This window comes from Octopus bimaculoides, chromosome 4 (assembly GCF_001194135.2).
Source record: "Octopus bimaculoides isolate UCB-OBI-ISO-001 chromosome 4, ASM119413v2, whole genome shotgun sequence".
Lineage (NCBI taxonomy): Eukaryota > Metazoa > Mollusca > Cephalopoda > Octopoda > Octopodidae > Octopus > Octopus bimaculoides.
The window spans coordinates 79,533,475-79,549,218 of NC_068984.1; the positions used below are offsets into that span (position 1 = coordinate 79,533,475).

Below are 15,744 nucleotides of genomic sequence, written 5' to 3' on the forward strand. Positions count from 1 at the left end.
ATATATACTATATATATGTATACATATATATATGTATATATAATATATATATGTATACTATATATATATGTGTATATACACACACATATATATTGTAATGCTATCAGTCTTGGCTTTGTGTTTGTCTCTAATACTCACACACACACACACACACACACACACACACACACACACACACATACACACACACAATAGTAGCAGAATTCCTAAATTACCTTGGTGTTTGATAAGCTCATACATTAATGGTTATTTCTATATATTAGCAGGTATAGGGAGGCATTATATGCAGCTGACTTTGGCTGAACAAGCCATCAAACATGAAAAGCATAATAATGTTTATATCTGTAGGTTTATTTATTTATTTATTTATTTATCATTACAGTTTCTGTTTATTTTCATTTTATTTACAATCATTCCATATATATATATATATTATATTATATTATATTATATTTATTTATGTATATGAGGGAAGCTGTCATTTCATCTGATTTACTCAGTTTGTCTTTTGTGAAGCTTTCATATGAACTGCCTGCTTCTCCTCGCCAGTGTGAAAACTCTCTGTCTTCGTCAGTATTTGTCTGAATTATAACGAATATGTCATGCCAAAATATATGGTACCGCTATTGGTTGCTGCCTCTTCAATTTTTATCTATTTTTCACTGAAATTGCTGTTGCAACGGAATGAAAAGAGTTAAGCAGATCTGGATTCCTAAATTTGAAAAAAAAAAGAAAAAAAGAAAAAAGGAAGGAACATCTTTAGTAACACAAGCCGTTTGTTGTTTGTCTTTTGTTGATGAAAATCCCTGGTCCTAGACAACTTAATCAGACTTTTATATGGCAGTTCTTGACATTGTAGAATCCCATGTAAACCCTGATTGACTGGGCCCATTAATCAAATGCTTTCTAGCCATGAACATGCTTGTGTTTTTGCATTTCTAACATTACATTATTCTGGTATGTCTTCCAATTTTATTTTTAGTAAGATAGTAGGATGTAGGATGTGTTTTGAAGAAGATTTGGCTGCTATTTCTATTAGGTTCTGAGAAGGGACATGATTTAATAATTAGGCAATTGAGTTTTTAATCATGAAATTGTGGTTTGTTTCCCTGTCTGGAATGTGCATTGGCACTTTACTTCAAATTGCTTCTATACATTTAGATGGTCAAAATGAGTATTAAGACTGATTGACAGAGCAACTGATTGATGTCAGCATGAAGTTAACATAACAGCCTTAAAATATCATTGATAAAACCAAAAGCCTTTAGGTACAAATTGAAATGAATCCATCAGTGAAGTTCTATGTTCTATTATCGTAATTTTTATTATTCACTTTTCCATGCTTATTTGGGTCAAATGGTGTTTATTGAAGCAGATTTCATTTCATGTTGCTGCAGTCTGCTCTACTGAAAATGTTCCCTAGCTGACCACTGATCAGCTATAGTTTTATAATTTCCACCTTTTATTCAGTATCCTAATCAGGAAAGGAATTCATGCTATGACCACACCATCTCATTCAGGCATGCTCTGTTTTTAAGATAAAATTATTCAATGCACGAAATGTCTTCACCCTGCAAGTTTTTTGGCGAACCCACTGGTGTTAGTGCCACGTAAAAAGCACCCAGCACACTCTGTAAAGTGGTTGGCATCAGGAAGGGCATCCAGCAATAGAAACTGTGCCTAAGCAGGCAAAGGAACCTGGTGAAGCTCTCCAGTTTACCTAGCTCCTGCCAAATTGTCCAACCCATGCCAGCATTGGAAGGCAGATGTTAAGTGATGGTGATGATACCAGGATGTGTTTTGGGGAAGTTTAGCTATTGTTTCTAGCATTTCAAGTGGCCACATATTGGCTTTCTTGTTTTTGCTACCATTTAGCCTCAGGTAAGTTCACCAAGCAGACATCCGATCATAAAGTATTCCTTGCTGCTCATTGTTTGATATACTATTGATGTGAATTCCTGTGCTAGCTTTTGTAGTTTTTATGCATAATTTTCTTACATACAAATGCTTAGATACACACATGTACACACATTTACACACACACACACGCGCATGCACACCTACATATATGCATATATTCATATGATCATTCATACATATATATCACTCATAAACACTTAAAGAAGTGTGCTATTCATAAGGTTATAAATATATGCATATCATAGTAACTGATTATAATGCATTATATACATAACGGCTTCTTAGAAGTAACAAAGTAAATATACAAGAACTCTAGGAACTGTTTCACCTTTCTGTCTTTTACACCCACTCCATTACTTTGCTGCTGTTCAGACTAATCATTTTACTACTGCCAGCTGTGTCAGAATTATAATAAAAATAAACATAAAATCAAAGAGGACTGTTGTGTGACTAACTCATAAATCCTCTGGGAATTCCAAATATATTGATATATCATTGTTATTCTACTGTTTGCTCTTTTTTTTTTCTGAAAGCACTCAAGTCTTTTGAACTTAACAGACCTGAAGAATGATATATTCTGTTTGTAAGCTGTCCGACTAGGTAATCCTTTGATAATGACATAAAGATAAATTATTCCAAATATGGGAAAATCCTACAAAAACATTGGCTTCCAATTTTGGGACAAGACCAGCAATTTTGGGAGATGTGGGTAAGCTGGTTACATCGACCTCAGTCCTCATCCGGTACTTATTTCAATGACCCTGAAAGTATGAAAGACAAAGTGGACTTTGGCAGAATTTGAACTCAGAACATAAAGATGGATGAAATTCTGTTAAGCATTTCATCCAGCATGCTAAAAATCCTGCCAGCTTGCTGCCTTGTATTATATAAATACTGATTTTAAATCTTGGCATGAGGCCAGCAATAGCTTGGCATTCATAGGCCCAGAGTTCTTCAAAGCTCATCCAAAAGAAATGAGACTGACACAAGGTGGATGTAGATGTCTTTAAATAGAAACTGGTCATTCACCTCATTGTGTTGTCACAACTTATTGATTATATTGACCCAAGTATTCCACTGGTACTTATTTCATCAGTACCATGTTATCTGTTCTTTTCAACTAATACTTTCCTGATTATTCTGGCCATGCCAGAATTGTAACAGTTCTACTGGGCATTCTATTCCGATTTTCTTTATATTCTTCTTGATGCCTTCTGATGTTATCCCCAAGGACCCAACAATAATTGGTACTATCTTCACCTTCTTTGTTTTTACATAGCCTTGTACTAAAGAGAATTGTATATATCTATTTTTTTGCCTTCCTTCTTGAATTTTCATGGGTCAAAGGGGTTCGAACATCAACTATATAGCACACGTAGTCCGCCACTAGGTCCGGTTTGTTATGCCCTAGCACCTGATATATTTGAATTGGAAAATTCCACAGGATTTTGCAGGTCTTTGACTCTGCCACTTCCTGCGGTTTGTGCTCATACCTTGTTTTGTCTCTCTCTAGCCCCCACTTTTCATAGTTTCCTTTTTTGCACTTTTACCACCTCATTGTGTTGTCACAACTTGTAATGGTTTTGTGCAAGTCTAGAACATTTGTTCACAATATGGGCAATGGTTTTGACCACTATATTATAGATGTGGCACAGTGGAGATACTTGTTCATTCCTAAGGTTGACCCTCCAGTTTGTGGCCAAAGCTTGGTTGTGCACTGCTAGTACAGTGTTCTCAGTCTCTTTATTCAATGCTCTTTTCTTCAGCCAGTCTCACCTACGTTTTCCAGCAACTTCAGTTGTGACTGGAATTTATTGTGTAGTCCCTTTTTGCATAATGTTTCTTCATGTGCCTTTTGTACTTCTTGCTTTGTTTTTCCCTCTTTTTTTCTCTGCTTTCAATACTCTCCAGTGAGCCGGCAGAATTGTTAGTATGCTGAACAAAACGCTTAGTGCCATTTCGTCTGTCTTTACAGTTTGAGTTCAAATTCTGCAGAGGTTAACTTCACCTTTCATACTTCCGGGATCGATAAAATAAGTACCAGTTGAGCACTGGGGTTGATGTAATTGACTTACCCCAAACTTGCTGGTCTTGAGCAAAGATTTGAGACTGTTTATTATTATTATTATTATTGAAAAAAAGAAATCATTATTATTATTGGCCATGAGCTAGCAGAACTGATAGCATGCCAAGCAAAATGCCTAGCAGCATTTCGTCTGTTTTTTACATTCTAAGTTTAAACTTCACCAGGGTCAGCTTTGCCTTTCATCTTCTTGGGGTCGATAAAATAAGTACCAGCTGAGTACTGGCTGCATGTAAATCACCTTACCCCTTCCCCCAAAAGTTAGGTCTTGTGCCTGTAGTAGAAAGGATTATTATTATTATTATTATTATTATTATTATCATTTTCTCTTTATCACTTGCATGCATAGTGGGCTTACTACCTGCAGCCTGCGGTGCCATACTATTCGTTCTTTTCAGCTATCTAATACTTTCCTGATTACTCTGACAAGCAGGGTGGCCAATCTCACCCAGAAATGGGCTGAGAGGAAGCTGTCCCTGAAAGGTTGAGTGGAGGTGGTGAATGCATGCATCACATCTGTCATCTATCAGTGCTTGACCATCGTCCCTTGCTCTGTTTGCTGGTTGACCAAGCTGGTGCGCTTGCTCTTCTTTCTGTGGAAGGGGCACGTTCCACTGGTCAGGTGCTCCATCTGCTGTCAACAGCTGCTGAATTGAGGACTGGGCATGCCATGGCTGCTGATGTGCAGACATGAACTCAGCGTTTCCTGGATGGTGAGCAGGTGTGGTTGCCGTTTATCAGAATCGCTCTTCCACAGCTCATCTCTTTGACTGAGCAGCGATCCTGGATTAAGCGTAGACTGAGGAAGGGTGTTTGGTACCTTGAGTGCCATCAAGCACTCACAGCCCTCTGCCAGGCAGGCAATGCTATTGGTAGTAGTTCCACTCTAGCGTTCTATAGAAGGTTCGAAGAGGAAAAGTGTGACGATGTTCTCGGAGAAACTCTAGGCAGTGATGTGGATCGACTTACTGGTCAGTTTCAGAGAACTTTCAGGCCGGGGCCTATGGATAACTTCCAGAAATCCCTTGCCTGGCAGTGCTACCAGGGGGTGCTGCTTGTTTGAGATAAACTTTATAGGCACAAAAGTGCTGTCAGCTGGGCTTGTGCAAGGTGCGCTCAGAGCAATGAAACCGTCCTGCATGCACTCGTCCAGTGCCCGAGCATTGCTGACCTGTGGGTTTATACCAAACAGCTGCTGTCATGTGTAGGATAGATCTGGCTATCAACTGAATCCATAGTGAAGATTTCCCTGCCAGTCTCCTTTATCTGGGGGTGGGGGGAGAGGTATTTTGTCTTGTGACTGTAGCAAAAGCGGTAGTATGGTGGACTCTATTGAAAGAGCTAAAGTCAGACACTTTTCTCTTTGGCCAAACCCGCATCAACTTTTTCAAGTATCACTTGAAGAGGAAAGTGAGGGTGGAAAGGGAAATGTTGTCTTCTAGCAAGTTTGCTGAAAGGTGGGTGAATGTTGGAAGAATAGCCAGTATAAAAGGAACAATTCTGAGTACACACCTGTAAAAAAAGGAAATTAAAAGAGAAGGGCTCTTGCCCTATTGATCAGGTACCTGTGACTTTTGTAGGTTTTTTCCATGAGTCGCCTTAAAGCGCCTCCACTTATTGGGAGTTTTATCTGTTTTTTCCTTGTTATCTTATTTACACATTTTGAAATCTTTTGTATTGTCCTATCATGTCCTTTAATGTATCTTTATACTAGCCTTGTGGCCAATAAAAGAATTAATTATTATTATTATTATTATTATTTAGTTTTCTTTCTTATACCTCAAAGAATGCAATTATTCTTTGAAGACATACTTACAAACATTGTTGGTTCAGTCAATAAATGCTTTGAGATAATTCTCTAACAAATATTTACCATCTGAAATACTTTTATTTTCTGGAACATTCATATATCAATACTTATTTATCTTATTGAAAACTTCTTATAAAACTGATTGTGTATCAATTAAGTTGCACTAATTACAAATGGAATGATGGACACACTTCTTATATGCTGTCATGATTGCAATTCAAAAGCTTAGCTGATTTAATAGTGAAGCTTCCGATCTTGGCTTTTGCATATTATGAAAGTCACTTAGTAGCACTGTCAGTTATAAAGATGCTATTGTCATATTTGTCATGGACTATTGTTAAGTTTGTTTTCCATAGCAGCTGGTGATCAGTCTCTATGATATTTTCCTCGGGATCTTTGTATTGTCGTTTTCTAAAACAGCTGGATTCATAATGTTATCACAGAACTTAGTATTCATGAATTTGAAATAGTTGACTTGCCCTATATATACACACGCACACGTATGTGTGCATGCAGACACACACACACAAACACACACAAACACACACACACAGACACAGACAGACACACACATGCACACACATGCATATATACATAATGTGTGTGTGTGTGTTTGTATATATGTCTGTAAGCATACATGTATAAGCATGTATGCATGCGTGTGTGTATATATGCACACCTGTATTAATACACATAGAAGTAGATATATGCATATTTCGTTTTTGTTTTGGTTTGCAAGATTCTTGATGTGAATTCTTGTGTTGAAACAGATTTTGTTGTATCTTGAGAGGGTCATTATGACAATAACAAACACCTACACTAGTTCAGTTTCACTTTATTAATATTACTATTATCTTGGTTTGGCTCAGATTTGGTTTTATTCCTGGTAGGATTTATGTAGGTAGCGGGTTACTACCTGTAACCTTTGGTGTCCACAAGTTTCCAACAGTCTTTCAAGTGCTTAGAACCCTCCTGATAACTTGCTATCTCTAAGAGATAAACTTTCTGTAGGAGCTCTACCAGGCATTGTATTTCAATCTCTTTCAGCTATTTGTCTATATCTTGGCTTACAATGCACCAATTATTATAAGCACAACCTTTACTGTTCACATGCTCCAAATTCTTCCTGTTTCAAATTTTAAGGGATTGTATTTTTTTTTATTTTTCTTCCTCTTTCTTTATGATCCTGGAATCAAATGGGCATGATGGTTTGATAAATAAGCAACTTCACTTTTCTTTATCTATAATTGTTATTATTATTATTATTATTGATTTATTGTCTTTGCACAACTTCTAATACTGGAGATGTACTATGGTGTCAGCCGTTCACTACCAGTGAAGTAAGGTAACACCCCTTATTTTTCGAGCACCGTCTGGAGTATTTGAGCAGTTCCATGCAGTGCTGTTTTCTGAAAGTACTCCACCCTTATTGCAGCCCCTATTTGTTCAATGTACTTCTCAAGATTTTTACTCACTGTTCCTTGGGCTCCGACAATTATCGGTACTACTACCATCTTTTTCAGCGACCACAATTGCTTAACCTCCCAAGCTAACCTGTTATAGCTATCGACTTTTCTTTCTTCCTTATCGCATACCTTGTTGTCAGCTGGGTATGTTATATCTATGATTCAGCATAGTCTGCTTTCTTTCTCAATTAAAACTATGTCTGGTTTCCTATTCTCTATCTCATGGTCACACTGAATCATAAAAATCCCATAGGATCTTTGCATTATCATTTTCGATGATGCCTTTGGGTTTATGTACATACCATTTTTTTGCTCTGTCAAGTCCATACTTGTTGCAAAGTGTCCAATGGACAATCCTTGCTATATTGTCATGACGTCTCTTATATATATTCTTTCTGGGCTTGTGGCATACATTGACTGGTAATATTCCATACGGGTTCACCATATGGGTTCACCATTTTGTCCACAAATTCTGCACTTATCACTTTCTGATGTGTTTATTTTGTATTTGATGTAATTGGCTCTTAATGCTTGCTCTTGGGTAGCACAGATTAAAGCCTCCGTTTCCATTATTATTATCATTATTATTATTATCATTATTATTATTATTATTATTATTATTATTCAATATCTATGTGTATTTTTCATTTTGTTTGTTTTTTTATGCCTGTTTTATCATGGTAGTATGAGTTAGATGAATAAGTTGTTAAGGCATTACTTTGCAGCTTGACACTCTTTTTGATGCTAACCTTTTGCTGGTTTTCATGGGATCTCTTCTTCCATGCAGCTTCAGAAGCACAAAATGATTGGGTGAATAATAGGTATGAAAAATGCTGACAGAACTTAATGCAAACCTTGTGACAATCGAATAAGTCAGTGGAAGATATAAACAACTACGACAAGGCCCAGGGCTTATGATGTGGTGGTTTGTGTTCTTCACTGATTCTGAGACCTATGCCAACAGAGCACAATCTCTTAACAAGACCTCAAATACCATGAAGTTGGAACATAGTATACGCAACAATTAATTCTGTATAAAAGCTGTATACTGTTCCCTATCTCAACCATTTTATTTTTCCTTCATACAGAAATTTATGTGGACACACCTAGGCAACCCCAACAAATGTTTAAAAGCATTCTGAATCAAATTTACCAATAGTTAATTTGTATAGAGCCACAGTTTCGGGAGCTAAGTACCAGAGATGGCTGGAAAATTTTTTTGCAGCAGCTTTACTGATTTCTGATAATTTATCAGTTGATGCATGAATAGGAAATCATAATAAGATGCTTTAATTGCTTCTGATGTCAGAAACTAAGCTTGAATGTATGCTCAAGCAAGGAAAATACATATTCTTCTTAAAGAGTTCTTCTCCCCAGGAGATAACTGAAATTGATCTTGAAACAGGTCTATCTTGAATGCATAAAATGCTTTTGATATTCACCTGGCATGACTTACACTTCGTGGTGTACGAAATAATATCCTGTTGTTCGGAATGCTGCCAAGAAAGATCATCATTAATTCCAACAATTCTCGGTAATCATCTCCCTGTTGTTTCTGCGTAGAAAGGTGATATTCAAGAAATCCAAGAATGGTAGCGCAGACATCATCAGGCACTTCATTGCTACCAGTTATGTAAACCTTCTTGCTGACTTTTGTCCAGGTTTCTCTAAATATTTTGAAAAAGGCCATGGCTGGACCAGAAGTTGCACCCATCAGTGAGTCGAAACAGCTCCTAAAATGTAACTCAGAAATGTGATAATGGCAAGGGAAGTACACCAGGTCATGATTGAGAATTTTTCTTGGTTTGTACTACTCAACCTGTGTTACTTGCTATCGTATCACAGGAAAGTGCCTGAATTTTGTTGGTTATACCCCACTTCTCCACTGCAAGCCATGGCTTGCTGTTTTCCTGAAGATGTTGGAATTTCAGGGACTCCCAATAATTGCTCCTTGCTTTGAAAAGTTACTATTATTACCAGTCTATCAACCTTTCCAATGCTTGGGAATGCTGGGAGCAGCTTTCCATCCCAGTGCAACAGTAATTTTTAACAGTTGTTTAGGTTAAATTTGTGCTGTATTTCTGTGTGTCTTGCTTCTTTAAATTGTTTTCTAAGGTGCTGAAAAGAAGTGCGATTTATTACTAGATTTTTAGTATCAAACCTGAAAGCCATTGATATGTAAATACCATTTCTTTCAATGATTTTCTACCTATCAAAAACATCAGAGAGACGGGGAGTAAAAAACTGCAATGTACCTTGAGTTGCTGGAACTGTTGTTGCTGCTGTGGTTGTTGCTGTTGCTGATATTTGCTAAATGATGACAGGAATTTTCACTGTCATCACCACCATAACTGCTTTAGCTGCTTCGCATTGAATTATCAGTTTCTGATGTAGCAAACTGATGAATAGTAAAATTTTGTCCCATTTCTTCATAAGACCTTTTTTTTTCCTGACAGTTTCCATTGAAGTTAGCTGCAGTGCTCTTTCTTCCTTGTGTTTTAGTTTTTGATCTACACCAACCATGGAGACTGGTCATCCTTTTTGGTACTGAAGAATTAAGAACTTCTTATCCTCTTCAATTTTCATCTGTCCCAAAGCATCTGAATGAGCTATGTCAAAGAGATCGTCCATCATTTCCACAAGCATTTTTCTTTTTTCTTTTTCCTTGCCTGCAATTCTTATCAAATTTTTCTGTAAACCTTTCCATTCATCATAGACTTTGAGGACCTTATCAACACAGTGGTCAGTTCTTCTGGTAGGAATTCATGCTTTTTGCCAAAACATGGAAATTTCTTGAATCACTAATGCTGCACTTTCTTTTGTTATAAGATTTACAACTCTTACATTGTAGAAAAAAACACTTAAAACTTGTCAATTCAAGGGTAGATTCGCTCCCATGATTTGATTGGAAATGGAGCCAACAAAAGTTGCATGAAAATCTTTTCTTAACTTGTGTGATGAACTACCTCAAGATGATGATGCCATTTCACAGGTCTAGGAAGAATATGTCACAGAAGCCACTTTGCACCTGCACAAACAGTTCTGAATGAAAAAAGGAAGAATTAGTCACCAAAGGCACCATATTTGGTCACAAAATAAGTATACAAAGCACATAACATTATAAAACCATAGAAGTTATAAACATGGTATTACAACTTTGTCAGGTCTACCAACATAACAGGGAAAGATCTATTTCATAATTTCAAAACGAACAAGTGCTTACAAGTTATTTACAAATAAATTAACTCATATTTACAAACGTAGTCAAGCCATATTAGTTCACTGTTTATCACTAATATATATTTCTTAATATTTTATTTCTCTACACTACCATTAGGTGCAGTACAATTCTTTCAATGAATGAACACAACTCACAACCTCACTTGCTTACGGTTAGCTGCTAACTGGATGATGGCAAAATATAGGTGTTCGCCCTAACCCTGTGCTCTATCCCCAGCTTTGCAAGTTACCTTCCCCGTTATAGTTATTGTCACTTATCCTTCTAATACCAAGAATAAGTCTGAACAAGTTTTTAATTTAAGAAAAAATTATATCAGAGATAAAAAATTTTATCTGTAAAAATAACATTCTGGATGAAAACTTCAAAATTTCACAGTCGATGAAGTTGTCCGCTTACAGTTGTCTGCTTGAGCTAAAATTTTGCATAGATTGTTTTTTTTTTTGTTAATTGGAACAAGATAGTGGGGTGGAAGCTAAACTTTTAGAAAGTTGAAAAGTAGGAGCCACCCTAATGCATATACGCATATATGTATCCATGCATATATGTATGTATAGATATGTACATATTTATATATACACACATATGTTTACATACATACACACATGTATGGGCGTATACGTGTTTGTGTACGTATGTTTATGTATAGCAGTGCATTGAGGAATGTCCATTTGTACAAACAAACAAAAAGTAAACCAAAGAAAGAAGAAAGTTCAAAGTTTGCTATTCAATAGAAATTGCTTTGGGGTCAATGTAATCCATGAAAACAATCCTTGAAAGTGGTGTCAATTACTGAAACCAATGCAAAAATAGGGTCATGTGAAAGCCATGTTAGAGTATGTTTTATTTATTTAAAACTTGAGTTACATAGAATTTAGTTTCACTGAATTAATATCTAGGAGCGTATTATGAAAGATAATGACATTTTTCATCCTGTCAATGTTTGTTGACTCTCTAGGGTTAATTAATGTTAATTTTCTTTTGTTTTCACCTGATTGTTTTGATTATTTTAAAGTTTCAGAATATGTGCAATTGATAATTTTGAAGATTTCTTAAAGGCAATATATATATTTTTTCCAAACATATTTAATTATTCATATCTACAAACGGTCTGTTTCAGCATATCGTACTCCATCAGTGCAATGTGCTAAATAATTCATTATTTGTGATTAATTCAACTAGTTCAAGATGAGAGATGATTAAATAATAACTGTTTATATTAAAATTTGTTTTTAAAATTAGAAGTTTACCACATTAATATAAACTGAGAAATTACAAAGATAAATAAAACTTAAAGCCTCAAAACTTTGAGGAAAATACCTGCACAAATTTTGTTTGCATATCATTTGAGTTTAAACAACAGAATATTTGTCCTTTCTCAGAAAATAAGAACAAATGAATAGCATTTAAGTTTTTTCATTGCTAAAGGCTTAATGTAGATGGTCAGAAGATCAAATATTGGGAAATTTCAAGAAAATTTCTAGAATGAAGAATGAATAATTTTTTTATTACTGCTATAAGATTAAAGTTAGATATTGGGGAAACTTTGAGAAAATTTCCATTTCCAAGACAAAAGCAAAATTGGCTAAAATGGAAATTTTTCTTCAGATTCACCAATAACATTTCTCTTAGTCTATGTAATATATATTTTTGTTGATCAATATCTAAGTGAGGCTAAGGATGTAGAACTAAGTATTCAGATTCCAAGAACAACTATAATTCTTCTTTATATTGATTTTACTCTTATCATATGCAGACGAATGTTCTGCAGACATTTTCCTCGAAGTTTTGAAGCTTTAAGTTCTAACTATCTTTGTAATTCCTTACTTTGAAATTCCTTACACTTATTGTATTAATACGGTTCAGTCTTAATTCTAAAAAAGGAAAAGAAAAATATTCATGTTAGCTGTTGTTGGTTAACACCTGGTCAGCCCCAAATTAGCAAACCTATCACAAATTGCATTCCCATCACATTGTACAGAGAATTCAAGGCCACTTTATTTAATACGTATACATTTTTTAAGACAGTAGGATGTAATTTCAGGGAGTTGACTGCTATTTCTTGCAAATGAATGAACGTGTACAAGCTCCGGTACAAGCTCCTGTAATATTCTGTATTTGTGTGTGCAAGTTTGGAATGTATGTATACTTATATGTATGTATGTTTATATGTATATATTTGTGTGTATTTATGCTTGGTGCATATGTGCATGTGTGTATGAGTGTGTATGTATATATGTATGCTTGAATGTATGTACATATGTATGTATGTTTGGTATGTATTGAAATATATATGTGTGCACATATATGTATGTGTCTGTATATATGTATGTATATTTGAGTAAGATTTTATAATGGATCTCTGTCAAAATTTTTTGACGTGACAAAATAACTGTCTCTAGAGATTGTGCCATTTCTCTTTCTTTTTGTTTTTTTAGCAGTTTTGGAATAGATAGAACAGACAAAATGACTACTTTTTGTATATCGTCTTTACTTTTTTTACTGATGTGATAATACAGATCAAATATGGATTATCATTCCATTATCAATTCTGTGTGCTGAAGACCAGCGTAGCAAAAACAAAAACCCAAATAAACAAAACACACATATATATATATATGTGAAATGGAGAAAAACAAGAAACATGAGAAAAAATCGGATTAATACTGGGAATTACCAAAACCAAAATCTTTGTTTTATTCATGCAAACAAGCAAACGAGGAAGGAAAGACAAAAACTGCACTGATAAGATAAAATCAAAAAAGAAATATTATCAGCAAATAACTCAAACAGCAATAAATGCATAATGCAGTACAACGCCAACAGCAACAAAAACCAGATATGTATATATATATATATATATATATATATATATGTGTGTGTGTGTGCGTGTATATATATCTGTGTGTGTGTGTGTATTTATGTATATACATATGTGTAGATATGTATGTATATACATGTTTGTGTGTACATATATATATATATATGCCTTTATGTATGTATATGTGTGCATGTGTTTATGTATGTGTGTGTATCTGCATCATTGTATATGTAGTATATGTATTGGTTAACGAATGTATATACATTTATCTCTCATTCACATTCTTGGAGAAAAATCAATATAAAAATTCTCTTAATGATACAGGACTACATTAGAATATAAATTCTTTTCATTAACAAAATCATAATCACTATTCTGCTGCCTTTACCGTACGTTATGTTCATCATCACAATCATTGTACTATCTTTCTCGGTACTGTTATCATTTGACATTATTACCATTATCACTACCTTTGCTATTATTGATGTCACCATCATCCCTATGATGATGATGATCATCATCATCTTCATCATCATTGACACTAATATCAACTCCACTGCATTCATCTCTGGCATTATCAATAGCAAGGTGACACCAGAGTTGATGGTAGCATCTTCAATTTCATAACCTATCGCTGTCATTGATGTTGTTGTTGTTTTTCTTATTGTTTAGCTTCTGCTCACCTCTGATGATGCAGACCTATGACCAAAATTATTCTAGCTGTGACCATCTCACCTAATTATCCCTGATTAGGTAGACCTATGACATATAAGTAGTCAGCCAAAATAATTAGGTGCTTATTATCCATCCAGCATTTTAAACATATCAATTCCACAGTCCTTCTTGACATATTCTATTCAGTATAGGTACAACACTGATTTTCAGGTACCTTTACTTCCAAAGGCTTTCCAGATTACTGATATTTCCAAAGCAGAGGTGGTCACTATAGTTAACTCATTCTAAATTATGCAAATATTAAATTCACTTAAATAATTATTAAAAATATGGGTATCTATAAAAAAAACTGGTACTCTGTCGGTTATGACAACAAAGGGTCCAATTGATCCAGCTGCTCATGGAATTAACGTGTAAATGACTGAGCACTCCACAGATATGTGTGCCCTTAATGTAGTTCTCAGGGAGATTCAGCATGACACAGAGTGTGACAAGGCTGGCCCTTTTGAAATACAGGTACTACTTACTTTTGCCAGCTGAGTGGACAGAAGAAATGTGAAATAAAGTGTCTTGCTCAAGTGCTCAAGGACACATTGTGTCACCTGGATGCTCTTTCGGTTACCAACCCTTGCCTCTTTCTGTCTGAGTAAGGTAGTATTTCCCCATGACCAAACATGTTTTTGCAGAAGACTGGAAATGAAGAATGCTGCTTGCATGATGAGGACACTTGCTCCAAATTATCAGACAGTGACAGGGCAAGGAAATGGTAATACACACAGACACACACACACACACGTATGCAGAGATGTTAACAGTTGATGATGTTAAGAATGGGTAAAGAATGGGTAAAGACCACCTTCAGTCATGAATGACCATGAAATTACACCAAGAAAGTTACCTTCCAAGGTACAAGTCTGGGCAAGGTTATTTATGGAAGACCAGCAGTTACCCATGCATACCAGCCTCCTCTCTCCAAACCCTTATGTTATCCATGCGCTTTGTGAAGGCACGTGGCTCAGTGGTTAGAGTGTCAAGCTCACAATCATGAGGTAGTGAGTTCGATTCCTAGAATGGGCTATATGTTGTGTTCTTGAGCAAGATACTTTATTTCACGTTGCTCCAGTTCGCACAGCTGTAGAAAGGATATCAAGCTGTATTGGCCTTTGCCTTTCCCTTGGATAACACCGGTGGTGTGGAGAGGGGAGGCTGGTGTGCATGGGCGACTGTTGGTCTTCCATAAACAACTTTGCCTCCATTTGTGCCTCAGAGGGGAACTTTCTAGCTGCAATCCATGATTATTCATGACCAAGGTGGGTCTCTTAATATACATTACATCATCATCATCTAACATCCGCCTTCCATGCTGGCATGGATTGGACAGTTTGACAGGAACCGGCCAGGTAGAAGACTACCCCAGGCTACTGTTTGTTTCAGCATGGTTTTTATGGCTGAATAGCCTTCCTAACACCAGCCACCCTGCAGAGTGGACTGAGTGCTTTTTATGTGGCACCAGCACAGGCGAGGTCAGTTTTGGCATGGTTTTTACAGCTGGATGCCCTTCCAAATGCCAACCACTTCACAGTGTGGACTGGATGCTTTCCACGTGGTACCAGCACCGGCAGGGTCACCAAGTAACTTGCAAGACAAGGAATTTTGAGAGAGTAGAAGACATTGGAGGAGGTGATCTCGCGTCAGATTGATGAAAGGTTAGAGTGTGACAGAGAGACAGAG

General features: G+C 36.0%; 1 protein-coding gene and 1 long non-coding RNA gene across 3 annotated transcripts in view; one reads left to right on the top strand and one right to left on the bottom strand.

The window, feature by feature from the left end:
• The window catches only part of LOC106883964 (beta-1,4-N-acetylgalactosaminyltransferase bre-4), a 1,180,207-nt gene that overhangs the window by 437,426 nt on the left and 727,037 nt on the right, over window positions 1–15,744 (top strand). The gene's annotated exons all lie outside the window — the stretch shown is intronic.
• The window catches only part of LOC128247596 (uncharacterized), a 46,373-nt gene continuing 30,992 nt past the window's right edge, over window positions 364–15,744 (bottom strand). The window contains exons 2-3 of the long non-coding RNA XR_008263942.1: window positions 9,535–10,321; window positions 364–712 (exon numbers count right to left, since the gene is read on the bottom strand). This is a non-coding gene — a long non-coding RNA (uncharacterized LOC128247596). The remainder of the gene's footprint in view (window positions 713–9,534; window positions 10,322–15,744) is intronic.